This window comes from Schistocerca americana, chromosome 1 (genome assembly GCF_021461395.2).
Source record: "Schistocerca americana isolate TAMUIC-IGC-003095 chromosome 1, iqSchAmer2.1, whole genome shotgun sequence".
Taxonomy (NCBI): Eukaryota; Metazoa; Arthropoda; class Insecta; order Orthoptera; family Acrididae; genus Schistocerca; species Schistocerca americana.
The window spans coordinates 401,169,294-401,183,105 of record NC_060119.1 but is presented as its reverse complement, the minus strand read 5'-3'; positions in this window follow the sequence as shown (position 1 = coordinate 401,183,105).

Below are 13,812 nucleotides of genomic sequence, written 5' to 3'. Positions count from 1 at the left end.
CTGAGTATGCTGTCCTCTTGGCAGCGATATGGACGTTTAAGAAATAGGATACAAATAGAAGGTTCTGTCTAATACCATCCTACACCTGCCACGCGTCAGTCGTGATGTTTAAAAAGAAAGCGATATCTGGGAGAAACAATGAAACTGTTCTTAGGGCGAAGTGTGCTTACATTCCGCAAGGCTTCAGAAAAAATACTTTAAACGCATTGACGGTTAAGGACCGCAGCATGAATATTCCAGTAACTGAGGCACAAGATACAATGGTACTGCCACTGACAAGAGACAGCCCGCCCCATTGTCACGCTTCCAAAATTTATTAGTCAGTGTTATTAATGAGAGTTGAAACCAAACATAAGGAGGAACAAGAAGGTATTTATGATATTAGGTCAGCAATAGATGTGACTGCAATAACTTTTTTTTGTGTGCAAACTGCTGTTTACAGTTTGTTGTAATGCTAGAAGTTCTAATTCCGGACAGCACAAAATCTATAAAAAACGCTTACCACCATCAACTGAGCGCCAGTCGCGTGTACCCATATTGGTAATATGCGACGCCCGTACCACGTGTTAATAGCAAGGATTAACTTCAATAACACGTGTGACTGTCGAAAGACTATACTGAAAGCTATCAGGAAATAGAAAGGTAAACAATTATATGAAAAGAAAGTAAGTGAGAATACAGGAAGAGTTCCCAGAATCTCAACATTAAAAGTGTATACCAAAACAAAGGGAACCACGTAAAATAAGCCAGAAAATTAATTTTAATTTTAATAATCAATAGTCTCAGTTTCACCGAGGCTGTTGATTATTAAAATTAAAATTAATATTTATACAGCTGCTCACAGCGCCGCGTAATGTTGAAGATATTTAAGACCCAAAATTTTAAAAATTCCGAAGCGTAAGCAACAGTACAAAACTAGACTCATATACACACAGATAAAACCACACACTAACACACACACACGCACATCTCTGACACTCATTGGGGGAAAACGCTACTGTGCAAAAGAAAAAAATTAGAGAATTATTTATATATAACATAACAAAACTAATTTATTTTGATGGTGAAAAATTTTAAAAAAAATCTAGCCGTTGCCCGTTGGTTGTTGGTAGATTAAGGCTTCATTTGCTGTTCAGTATTATCTGATTCACGCTTTACAAATTTTGCAACAGTCGTTACCATTTCCACAATCCTGACGCAATCGCTTGTTACATCCAGTGCACTGGATCCACTCACTCTTTGGTCCTTTCTTGACATAAATGGAGCCCTTACAGTCAAGACAAATATCGTCGTCGGTCATTCTCTCCATTCGTGTTACACATATGTAAGGATTTCTCATTGCTTGGAGATGAACTGCTTGGTGGTCTCAGTTCCTTCCTTCGCAGAGGACGGAGTTTTGATCCATACTTTTTTGCTCTGTCTCTCATCTTTTTTCTTTTTGGACTGCTCTTTAGAGCATCTGAAACACGCAGTTGTCTCTTGATTGACATAAATGCTGAAGCTTTAGAAACAGAAATCATTATTTCAATAGAGGAATTATTAGTTTGTTTTACGGGACTTATGGATTGTCCTGCAGCTCTTCTGGATGGTCTTGCATTGCACATTGGCACCGCTGCATTGGACGCGTGTGGTCCTAGTGCGGGAGTAGGTGTTGAAACACGGCTTGTGGATGGTACAGCAGGATTACTGGATTGCTGTACATTGCATGTTGGCCTTACATTTTCTGCCATTTTCAGTTGTGTATCACTTGCATCGCCAGTTGCTTTGTCAAATGTTGCAAATGTGTGGTGTAGGATTTTGGATGGGCCATGTTGGTAAATCCCAGAGGGAGAAAATCCAGAAGTGCAGTTGAAGGACGATTCAATGGAGAACTCAACACGTATCCTAACTGCAGAAGAATAACTTTGCGCCCCGGATGGTTGTAAACAAGACTGTTGTTAGCCTGTTGCCAAAACGCTTTAACAACCTGAGGACGTCCGATCTATAGGTCGCAAGTACTACGTAGCATGACTAGGTAGGAAGAGGAGGGTAATATGATTCTTAGTTGTAAAAACACGATTTTCAGAACAGTGTGTCCTGTGCCCATCCAGAATTAGAAAACCTTGCCAGATTCCTTCCCAGGAATGAAACGTATCTTCGTCCAGTTCACAGATACATCCATATTCACACAGGCAGACTAATCACTCTTTTTAACGAGGGAATCTGGAGGCATGTCATCTTCAAACATTACTTACTTTTCCCTCTAAATATTTCCCTTCGGCATTGCAGCAAGCAATTAGGAATAAGGATCGCCTTTTTCTTCTGATGTCACGTAATGGATGTCTTTGGATCCTTCCATAGCTAGAAATTTCCCACGATCACTGTTCACCTCAAATCCACACTCGTCCATGTTACAAACAGGCTGTGAAACAGTTTGTTCTCCTGGTAAATGTGTAACAAGACGAAAGAATAGTCTCAACCTCTTCTCTACATGTTACCAACCCCCTTGCAAGGGATATACCCTGAACATTCATAACAACAACAGTGGAAGCCCTTACAAGAATAGCTTTAGTTGCTCATATTCTGCCATATACTTTCTTTTCTGAATCGGTAAAGTGCTTCATTTTTCTACGCAAATGAATACACCAACCACCGAATTCATTTTGGCGACAGTGGATATCCATTATCTTGCGGTCGTTGGATACACTCCACAAGTTTTATTTAATTTTCATCACCGAGGTTCCCTGAAAAAGCGCTCAGTGTGACTTACGATTGGTATTTCGTTATTTATGAAATTACAGCGTCTGTAGTAAAGAAATTGTTGGCACCATTGTTGATTTAATGCTAATAGTTTTACATACTGTCAAACTTTGGATAATTTTTTTCCTTTTTTCCATTCTCCGGTTCGGATTTCCGTATGGAATTGGGTAGAGTTCCGCTGCATCACGCAGTGACATCTTCCCACTATCGCCGTCTTCTGTAGGCGGTAAGGAGATTAGCTTTCGACAGCCAAACTGTGTTTGTTCTCTTCTCGTACTGACGAGGCATGATAGGTTTTCCTCAAGGTAAATTAAAGGCTTACACGTAAGGTATTTAATACATATACCTCAAGTAAAACCAATTCTTGCATCTTAAAGTTAGTTCCATTAGAACTACTGACAGCCTTGGGAGAGCCAGTCCTGACAAAACTCTACCATCTGGTGAGCAAGATATATGAGACAGGCTAAATACCCTCAGACTTCAAGAAGAATATAATAATTCCAATTCCAAAGAAAGCAGGTGTTGACAGATTTAAAAATTTCCCAAACTATCAGATTAATAAGTCACGGCTCCAAAATACTAACTCGAATTCTTTACAGACGAATGGAAAAACTAGTAGAAGCCGACCTCGGGGAAGATCAGTTTGGATTCCGCATAAATATTGGAACACGTGAGGCAGTACTGACTCTACGACTTATCTTAGAAGCTACATTAAGGAAAGGCAAACCTACGTCTCTAGTATTCGTAGACTTAGAGAAACCTTTTGAAAATGTTGACTGGAATACTCTCTTTCAAATTCTGAAGGTGGCAGGAGTAAAATACAGGGAGCGAAAGGCTATTTGCAATTTGTACAGAAACCAGATGGCAGTTATAAAAGTCGAGGGACATGAAAGGGAAGCAGTGGTTGAGAAGAGAGTGAGACAGGGCTTTAGCCTCTCCCCGATGTTATTCAATCTGTATATTGAGCAATCAGTGAAGGAAACAAAAGAAAAATTCGGAGTACGTATTAAAATCCATGGAGAAGAAATAAAAACTTTGAGGTTCGCCGATGACATTGTAATTCTGTCAGAGACGGCAAAGGACTTGCAAGAGCAGTTGAACGGAATGGATAGTGTCTTGAAAGGAGGACATAAGATGTACATCAACAAAAGCAAAACGAGGATAATGGAATGTAGTCGAATTAAATCGGGTGATGCTGAGCGAATTAGATTTGGAAAAGGGACACTTAAAGTAGTAAAGGAGTTTTGCTATTTGGGGAGCAAAATAACTGATGATGGTCGGAGTAGAGAGGATATAAAATGTAGACTGTCAATGGCAAGGAAATCGTTTCTGAAGAAGAGAAATTTGTTAACATCGAGTATAGATTTAAGTGTCAGGAAGTCGTTTCTGAAAGTATTTGTATGGAGTGTAGCCATGTATGGAAGTGAAAATTGGACGATAAATAATTTGTACAAGAAGAGAATAGAAGCTTTTGAAGTGTGGTGCTACAGATGAACGCTGAAGATTAGATGGCTAGATCACATAACTAATGAGGAGGTATTGAATAGGATTGGGGGGAAGAGAAATTTGTGGCACAACTTGACTAGAATGAGGGATCGGTTGGTAGGACATGTTCTGAGGCACGAAGGGATCACCAATTTAGTATTGGAGGGCATCGTGGAGGGTAAAAATCGTAGAGGGAGACCAAGAGATGAATACACTAAGCAGATTCAGAAGGATGTAGGCTGCAGTAGTTACTGGGAGATGAAGAAGCTTGCACAGGATAGAGTAGCATGGAGAGATGCATCAAACTAGTCTCAGGACTGAAGACCACAACAACAACAACAACAATGTTAAATGTACTACTTACATATTTTAATATCAGTCATAAGTAATTAAAATAAATACCTACCCTTTACACCAGACAGATCTTTTTAATTTATCTGGAACACAGAGAATAGCCCTGTAATGAAGTGACATCTTATCTATTTCATATGGGGAAAATGCAATCTACGCTTTCTTCTTCATAATCATTATTAAAATAGCTAAACTCATTCCTCGAAGCGCACACAACGCGGCTTCACAAGACCCACTGAAATGATGGGCATTAGGTAAGCATCCGCAAGGAAAATCGTTAGAACTGAATTGTAGGTTGTATACTTACGACTATTTAACTCTATTCATTCTCCGATTGCTTCGTATGTAATGGATAAATGCGCACAGCTTATTTCTTCCGTTAGACGGTATGTTCTCATAACAAGTGGTGTGGATAGCACTGCCTTCTATTGGGTTTTGGAGGGAATATCGACATCGTGGTAATTCCAGCTAGTGCCATCTTATATCGAATTACGTTATCTATGTTAATTAACTTACACGAAGATAAAATCTATGTGCTAGCCCTAAAAGTATTCCCCATGCTATGTCATCTATGAATATCCTTCGTTTAGTACCACAAAAAGAACAAAACGTAAGTCAGAGCATCGACGATAGGAAGGCACAGGTGTTTCATATACCGCGCCGGAAACTGCTCAGTGAAATTATTCATGAAGAAGTTACCTCTCTATTCCTAGATGCTAGCCCGTCAAACTACCGAAAGAGTGTAAAGCATCTCCCCATAATCCTAGACAAACACTGGATTAGGACAGATTGGGTTGTCATAGTATTCAGGATAATTCTTTCTTACCAATACACAAAATGAAAACATTTATCTCAAATAAAATAACTTAGTCCAGTCGTTTGTCACCAGAGTTGTGAAAAGACAACTCGAGGAAGCTATGAATGCTTACGTAAAAAGAAATCATTTTTTATTTTCTTTCATGAAATATCTTAGTCCTCATACGCAACGAAAGTTCTGTTCAACCATCTCACCGCTTATTATTTTATTATGTCTTCTGCTAGCATTACCCTATTTTTTTCTCCCTCCTCTATACGTTAACTTGTCTCTAGTTTTCATTATCACTTTATTCTACCCATGTCTTTCTGTTGATACGTAATTACTTTTATTTAAGATTAACATTGTATTATAAGAATTGTACTTATTACAATGTTTATAAAATTGCTAATTATCTAATAATTGGGCCATTACTGTAACTATTTCATAATTTTTAAATGTTTTTTAGAATCCTACCGATCGTTTCTCAGGACCTTCCTTTAGCACCCCTTTGTTGCCAAAGATTTCCTTTCATTCATCATCCTTGTCTATTTACGTCGGTTGTAGCGGCCAATCATCTCTGTGCCTCCTTTTCTTTCGTCTGTCTTACGAGTGTCATTAGTATAGTTATTATTCTACACGCAAGTAATTTTCTGTGCACATTGCAATGTTACCTGTAAAGATAATATGTAAGTATATTCGGTTAAGTATAAAAGAAAGAGTAATGATCTTATCTGCGGACGCAACGTGTAAATTAATAAAATCGCAAAGATCCCATAAGCATGAACACAGTACGTAGAAGATACCAATTATGTACTGCTATTCATGTGAAAGAAAAATTACTTCATTTGTTGTAGGACATTTAACCCTTATTAATTAATCTATGGCAAATAACTTTGACGTTTTCTGGAATACGACCTTCTAATCACCTCAAGAAATTTACTTTCACACAAAATCGCATTGATATTCATACGTCTTTACCGGTTTTAATGGTATCAAACGTTTGTCTACAACATAATGAGGAGGCTGAGGTCTTTAGTACCCTTGTAGACCAGTTTATGAACCTATTACAGAACCATGTCAATGAAGAAGACAGCTTCGCAAATGCATAGCATAAACCCGTTGGGGTTAATGCTTAGTTCGAAAAGGCATTTTACCACTACTGTAGAGCAATTCTTGAAGGAAGCTCCAAAAAAACATCTAATAGTGATGACCCAATATAGCGGGGTAATATCAAGACGGGGATTATTGAAGCAGCAAATGAAGCGTACCGATGAAGGAATATTGAGCCTAGAAAACCTTGAATGACAGAAGAATTGTTGTTGTTGTGGTCTTCAGTCTAGTGACTGGTTTGATGCAGCTCTCCATGCTACTCAATCCTGTGCAAGCTTCTTCATTTCCAAGTAGCTACTGCACGCTGCATACTTCTGAATCTTCTTATTGTATTCATCTCTTGGTCTCCCTCTACGGCATTTACCCAGCACGCTGCCCTCTAACACTAGATTGGTGATCCCTTGACGCCTCAGAACATGTCCTTCCAACCCATCCCTTCTTCTAGACAAGTTGTGCCACAAATTCCTCTTCTCCTCAGTTCTATTCTGTACCTCCTCATTAGTTACATGGTCTAGCCATCTAACATTCAACATTCTTCTGTAGCACCACACTTCGAAAGCTTCTATTTAGTTCATGCCTAAACTATTTATTGTCCATAAAATTACAAAATTCAGTTCAAAAGAACTAAACTTATGAAGGAAGACAACGCTGATGATAATAAAAGAATTAAAACTCACATCAAAACAACATGCAGAGAAGGAAAAGAGAAAGGGACCAAAATCTACGCTGAAGAGGTGGCGGAAGATAAGAAAAAGCTAAAAACGAGATCACGTTTAGAAGACATTCAGAACGCTTCAGTACAAACACATAACGATAACAGTAGCAGTAAAAATTACTAACTGGATATTACTGACAGGCAAAGAATACAGAGAATGGCAGTGCGATGATAAGGGCTTCAAGAATGAGTGATGTAATTGAAAATAACAATTAGTGTAAAAGAGAAATGTAAGCTCTTTCAACCACGTGACATGAATTTGAACATACCCATCGGAGTCTCAAAGAAGCAAAAGCAATCGCTGTTGGTAACGTCCCTGCAGAATTGTTGAAAAGTTGAAGTAACAACATGAAACATCAGTTATTCTGAATAATAAATGACTGCCATGAAAGAGGAATCATGCCAGAAGATTCCACACAATAAGGAGCAACTACCGTACCAAAAATAACAAAGACACTTATAGCAATACTCGTATATGGATTTTATTACATGCCTCCAAAATACCCACTAACATACCTAAGAGCAGTATAAAAGAAAACTATGGTAGTAGGCTGGAGAAGACTAAAATTGATTTAGAGAAGGCAGAGGAACAAGAGAAGCAGTTTTGGTCTTACGCACGCTATTGGATATAAATAGATGGATTACTTTCATTGCCTTAGATAAAGCTTTTGACATTGTGTACCGGGGTCCACTTTTTCGAAATACGAGGAAAATAGTTCTGGGCTGGAAGGATAGAAGAGTGAATAACCAACTGTATCAGGACCAAGCAACAAAAATAAATATAGGGTAGAGTACGATACCACGATTAGAAAAGAAGTTAGAAAAGTATGTCCCCTATTCTCGTATTTATTTAAATTATTCACTGAGAAAGCTATTCTGATAATGAGGGAAGAGACAAAGGGAATAAAATACAATGGTTAAAAGATACGCTGTATCACATTTGTTGATGACAGCGTAGTAGCTGCTGACTCTGGCAAACAAATGAATAGAATGCTGTAAATCCCATCAGACGCTCTTAAAATATGGAAATGAAAAATGAACAAACGGAAAACAAAATTAAAGGTAGTACGTTAAAATACGGAAGAAATTAAGCCTATTATAAAAACGTATTACGTCAGAATCGATCAGGAGAAACAATTTTGTTATCTCTGTAGTCTAATCACAGAGGACAATACAGGTATATGCTTAATGGAAGTGAAGTATTGCATTAGAAAAACAAGTATTTATGACGAAGAAAACCATTTTAATCAGTAAATATATGAATATAGATGTTAGAAGATCCTCAACTAAAATAAAAGCTTGACTGTATAGAAACTGGAAAGGAATCGACTTAAAGCTCCCGAAATAAGCACAAGGTGGAAAATGACAAGAACAAAATAGACTGAAAGGAAAATGTTCAGTGAATTTGACAAAGAGATAAAATTATTACAGGAAATAAATAAAAGAAAAAGAAAATTTGTAGGAATTGTCATCAGAGGCAACATTTGAAAGGAAAGTACTGAGAAACGTATGAAGAGGGCGGCATAGGAAGAAGAATTTGGAAGACATCGGGAACAATATAGCATGTAACATTTACATGGAAATAAAACAAGCAGTCACTGACAGAAGAGATTGGTTTTATCGACAAGGAACTGGCGTTTAGAATATATGTGCATGTCTCGCAAACATGTGACTGTCCAGGGACAAAGTTAAAATCTTCAGATCAACTTGTTTTGTAGGTTCGAATCCTATGAAAACTTGGAGCAAATGTGCAATGAGACTAATTTCAGCCCCAAAGAACGAAACGACGCTCTCACTTTATGTACTAGTAAATTTCCCAATATACATAACAAAAGCTGCATATTTGTGTATTATACTCATCGAGAAACCACGGGCCAAAAGTCAGTAGTTGGAAAACAGAAGGAGATATCACTTTTTATAAGTAAGTACATTTCGATGTCATATATACTTTCAGATATAGTATACTATTCTGTAACATACCGATGAAGGTACTCTGTTCTATTTGGGTAGGTAAACACAGGTAAAGGCACGTTACCTATTACTCCTGAAGTCATTGTGAACGACCAACATTACCCGGACGATCTAGGGCACATTTCTTTAAAGCAAGTCCTGAAGAACGTTTTCTTAACATCTTCGTGCTCTGTGAAAGATCTAGCTGATCCTGAGACACCATCAGAACATCTTCAAGTGCGCCCAAAATAAGCTGAATAAGATGCAGTTCGAGGGTAACTCCGTCCAGTAAATTCGAATAATATCCTCACTACGTAGTATCTCATCCATCAATGGAACACAAAGAAGTTGAGAGTTCGCTCCTGTACAAAAAACGCACATTTTCTTCCATAATAATGTGGACGTATGATGTGTACATAAATAAGTTTGCAGAACAACAAGCTGTCGAATGATATGAATGTTATAGCTGATCACATCGAGCAAGGTTCAGAATGTGGTTGACGTTATTGTATTAACTAACACTTTTTATTCCGCACGTCATGAGATTATCACCACGATAACGGGTTATTTGCGCTGCTGGTTAGGAGGTTACCTCTCGTCGGCTTGTGTCCAGATTTAAAACATTCGCTTTCAAGTTCGTCACGTATTGCGACGCATCAGAAGCAAATCAGGGTGTCATTCATTACTCCTCCATCAACGTTGTTTCTCCGTCCAATGTATACATTAAAGCGTAGTATGGAACATCCACCATGAATCTGAGTGGAGAGTTCAAAAAATGGTTCAAATGGCTCTGAGCACTATATGACTTAACTTCTGAGGTCATCAATCCCCTAGAACTTAGAACTACTTAAACCTAACTAACCTAAGACATCACACACATCCATACCCGAGGCAGGATTCGAACCTGCGACCGTAGCGGTCGCGCGGTTCCAGACTGTAACGCCTAGAACCGCTCGGCTACTCCGGCCGGCCTGAGTGGAGAGTCTCCATCGTCATGTAGTCTGCATCAACATTCAATCTCTTACTGCAAGGCTCGCTGAAGATGAGCTCCATTCTGCTGCATATTCCATTCAAGCAAGAAATTCCTAGAACTGCTGACTTTTTCTGTCAACGTCCGCCCCCGGTAGCTGAGTGGTCAGCGCGACAGACTGTCAATCCTAAGGGCCCGGGTTCGATTCCCGGCAGGATCGGAGATTTTCTCCGCCCAGGGACTGGGTATTGTGTTGTCCTAATCATCATCATTTCATCCCCATCGACGCGCAAGTCGCCGAAGTGGCGTCAAATCGAAAGACTTGCACCAGGCGAGCGGTCTACCCGATGGGAGGCCCTCGTCACACGTCATTTCATTTCATTTCTGTCAACAGTTGCTCGTAGAAAAAATTCTCGAAGTCGACTTTGGGCATTTCAGTGGAATTTTCTTCTTTGCTCAATATCCATACTCCTCTACCCATATCAAAGTGATCATTATCAGCTAAGAACAATTGTCTTTTTAGATCCACTACATGGACAATGTTAGCCATACAAATAACCTTCTTCCCACATATGTTCAGATCTGTGCTACAACCATAACCCGCCTTCTAGAGCATTACTGTTTGGTATCCAAGGGTGTTCCATCAGAGCAAGCTAAGGAAAGTGCATCCAATCAATGGAAAAAAAATTATTTGCCATTCTCTGATCCTGCTCTGCTAGGTGCGACGAATCCTTCGAGTAGGCGGTAAGACGTAAGACGAGAGAAGAGCAGCTGCACAACATATGACCCATACCTGATCAGTCACCGTCCTAAACGAAATATTTCATAAAGGATGCGATCTGCCAGCGTCAAAAGCTGATGGGGGAATAGTGGAAGCAATTAACTCTGCGTTAGGGAATACGACGATGAAGAGATTTGTTGCGGTACTAAGTCACTGAGTTTGCACGTGTGAGATGCCTGACACAAGAAGCGTGTTATATTTAATGATAACACCAATACCGAATAGAATAAGAAGAATATAAGACGTTTGATGATGCCACAAACTTATTTGGCGCTTGAAGGAGCAGATGACTGCCAATAACTTCTCATTTTTAGTAGCGAGTTTTCAGATTGACATAAGGGATGGAACAGTAAATCAGCTTGATAAACGTGTTGGATATGCCTAGTAAAAGCAACCAACGTAGCGTTCATCTGAATCAGAATAACGGAAAATGTTTTGAAGGTAGCAGCAAATTTCGTGATTAACTCTGATAAATATGAGGAGAGTTCAAAAATTAAATTATACATTATTACGTTAGGCCAAGTAACTTTTATCAAATTCTGCACTAACTCTGGAGTGGCACAGATGCACGACACTACCATTTTTCAACATAGTTACCAAATCTCTACAAAAAACGATCGGCACGCTGTACCAATCGCTCGATTCCTCGACGATACAAATCCCCGTCTTGGGCATGGAGCCACTCGAGAATACTTGCGTGAACGTCGTCATCGTTGGAAAACTGTTCCCTCCCCTCCCCCAAAGAAGTACGTACACCTTGCAGTAACATAAACGACATGGTGCAAAACCTGAACTTTCTTTTTAGCTCCACCTATGTCTGGGCAGCCTTTGTGAACTTTTTGTACCGTTTTGCTATGGCTAGATGCGACAATTCGTTAGTGCCATATACCGCCAGAATTTGACGTTGAATCCGTGTGGAATACAGACGTATTGTCTACGACAGTCGTACAGTTCAGCATTCTTCAGCTTTGCATTGCGTTCCCAGTTGTCCCGCCAATTCAGTCGGATATAGTGATATAGCCATTACACGTACCAAAAGTGAACTGTGTCTTCAGGAAACTTAAAACGTGTCCCATCTTCTGACAATGAGCCACTCCTGTTGCGCAATGGCCTTAATATGGGACGACGTGTGTAACTTACTTTCTGAAGTGACTACGTATGTCAGAACTCTGTAATTGAAGGAAGATGAACTGAGTGTTGATGCGGAAGCCAATTGGAAAGGTCCATAGGGATTGTATGGAGCAAATAAGCAGACAAAGGGACACGAGCAGCAAGTGTGAAAAACACATCGTGCTGCCAAAAGCCCATGGAAAGGGGAAGGCAAACGAGTCGCTTGTTGGATCCTGACGCCGAGTTTTGTATCTGTAGAGTCCTCCTAGAAATGGGGTTCCAAACGCCCTATATTCAGACCAGTGGAAATGTGATTCAGTAGACAGTCTATAACACAGAAAGACAGCGGAAGCGAGGTGACATCGTTTTGTTCGGTCTTGCTGTGGTGCGTTTACCTATGTATAATTGTAAGTCAAATAAAAATGAGACAGATGGAAAAAGTAAGGCCAGCCGGAGTGGCCGAGCGGTTCTAGGTGTAGTCTGGAACGGCGAGACCGCTACTGTCGGAGGTTCGAATCCTGCCTCGGGCATGGATGTGTGTGATGTCCTTAGGTTAGTTAGGTTTAAGTAGTTCTAAGTTCTGGGGGACTGATGACCTCAGAAGTTAAGTCCCATGGTGCTCAGAGCCATTTGAACCATTTTGAAAAACTAAGGAAACTGTTCACTATTTTAAAAGTAATCGGCATAACTCTTAATTTATTTATCCCACGATGAGACAAGATGGTCAATGTCTCTATAATTCTGGCGGGCACCTCTTCCTACGAAGCAAATCGACGTCCACAAATGTCTTTCTTCAGGGCTCCAAAAATCCGGAAACCGCAAAGGCAGAGATTGGGACTGAATGGAGCATGTGTAAGGGCTTCCCAGAGAAACTCCTTCAGCGTAATCTAAACAGCCTTGGCGACTTGCGAGCGGGCGGTATCCTGCAACAAAATGATGCCTTCTCTCAAAATTCCTAGGCGTCTGGATTAGATGGCTCGCTTCAGTTTTCACAGTGTCTCCAAGTACCGCTGTGCGATAATTGTGACTCTGTATTCAAGAACATTGATGGGCAACCCGCCCTCGCAGTCAAGGAAAAACGCCATCATAACTGTCTCGGAGATAGCACGCCTTTTGTTTCCACTACCCTGCAGAAGTTGCGCTAGGAAACCTTTACATATCCTCTATTCAGTCCCGATCTCTGCTAATGCGATTTACATGCTTTTGGAGCCCTGAAGAAATCCATTTGTGGCCGTCGATTTGCTTCGGACTGAGAGGTGGCTCGGTACAATCATTGTTCCATTGGCAACAGCAAACATTTTACCATGAAGCCACTGACATTCTTGTCTCACAGTGGGATAAATTTATTAGCAGTTATGGCTACTACTTTTGAAATAATAAATAGTTGATTTACTGTTTCCCATCTGTCTCGTTTTCATTTGACTGCCTCCTGTAATTGACATGAGTCCTCTGCAAGATGGTTCCAGGAGAGGGAAATCCGCGAATGATGTAAACCACGTAATACATGTTGTGAACACCTTAGAAGAGAAATACGTTATAGCCATATAATGATTAATACAGCTGAGGCGTTCGAAAACTTATGGTTGTCCACTATGTTCAAAAGACAAACAGATGGACAGTCCGTGGTTTCTGTGTGACAAGCTATGAGATTATTCACAGACCGGTAGATGTAACTGGGGACAATCATGAGAACCCCAAACATTTTTCCATGAACTCCCAACCCTCCTGTCTCAAAGTGGAACAAATGTACTAACTTACTTTTGAAATAATAAACACTTTATTTATTTTTTTCATCTGTCCCGTTT